We start from the raw sequence: 895 nt of genomic DNA on the forward strand, positions 1-895 counted from the left end.
TAGCACACTTCAGCTTTTCTGTTCCCAAACTCATCTAAATTGCAGTCCTTCGTCAAGTGTGGACCACTACATCTCTTGCAACCCACTCTCATGGCATGTATTGACTGGTCTATTTGTGTTATCCTACGATCCAAATTATTCAGCATAACCATCACAGCTACTATTTCTTCAGTTTGGGCCCCTCCACTGCTTTTGATTCCATCTTGCCTAGGGTTGTGGTATTCGCAAGAGTGCTTCGCGAATTCTTCAATCATCTCCTTAACCACCCTTGGATTTTTCTTTGTCAAAGGTCCTTGAGAATCAAGGAGTTGTCTCATCATAATGTTGACCTCGTCATAGAAGATTGACATCTCTTGTTGCACATTTAGATCATGCTGAGGGCAATTTCTGAGCAAGCCCTTGTACCGCTCCCATGCTTCGTATAATGACTCCCCCGGCTGTTGCTCAAAGTTGGCTATTGCCTTCTTGAGTTTGGCTATCTTGGATGGCAGGCAAAACTGGTCTAGGAATTGCTCACGCATTTGAGCCCAAGTGGTAATTATACCTGGTGAGAGTGACTTTAACCACTCCTTAGCAGCTTCTTTGAAAGTGATAGGAAGCATCCTAAGCAAGACTGTGTTTCTGTTGACATTTGGGACATTAAAGTAATCCGCAATTTCGTTGACTTCATTTAGATGCTTAAAAGCATCCTCATGATCTTTCCCAAAAAATGGGATATCCTTCAATGCAGTCAATATGTGCCCCTTCAACTCGAATGTGGCAGTGGCAGGTATTGCGGGTTGGACTAAACCGGGACCCATATCTTCTCGGATTCGCTTCATGTAAGCTCCCATGGACATCTATTCAATTGCTTCCATCTCGTTCCTTGGCTCGTTCTCGAGTTCGCTCGTGTGTT

General features: G+C 44.1%; 1 non-coding gene across 1 annotated transcript; it reads left to right on the forward strand.

Moving 5' to 3' along the window:
* The first annotated feature begins 366 nt into the window (after window positions 1–366).
* Window positions 367–473, forward strand: LOC145003564 (small nucleolar RNA R71). The gene has a single exon (XR_013662020.1). It is a non-coding gene; the product is annotated as a small nucleolar RNA R71 (small nucleolar RNA).
* The last annotated feature ends 422 nt before the right edge of the window (window positions 474–895 follow it).

This window comes from Lactuca saligna, chromosome 6 (assembly GCF_052625555.1).
Source record: "Lactuca saligna cultivar CGN05327 chromosome 6, ASM5262555v1, whole genome shotgun sequence".
NCBI classification, from domain to species: domain Eukaryota; kingdom Viridiplantae; phylum Streptophyta; class Magnoliopsida; order Asterales; family Asteraceae; genus Lactuca; species Lactuca saligna.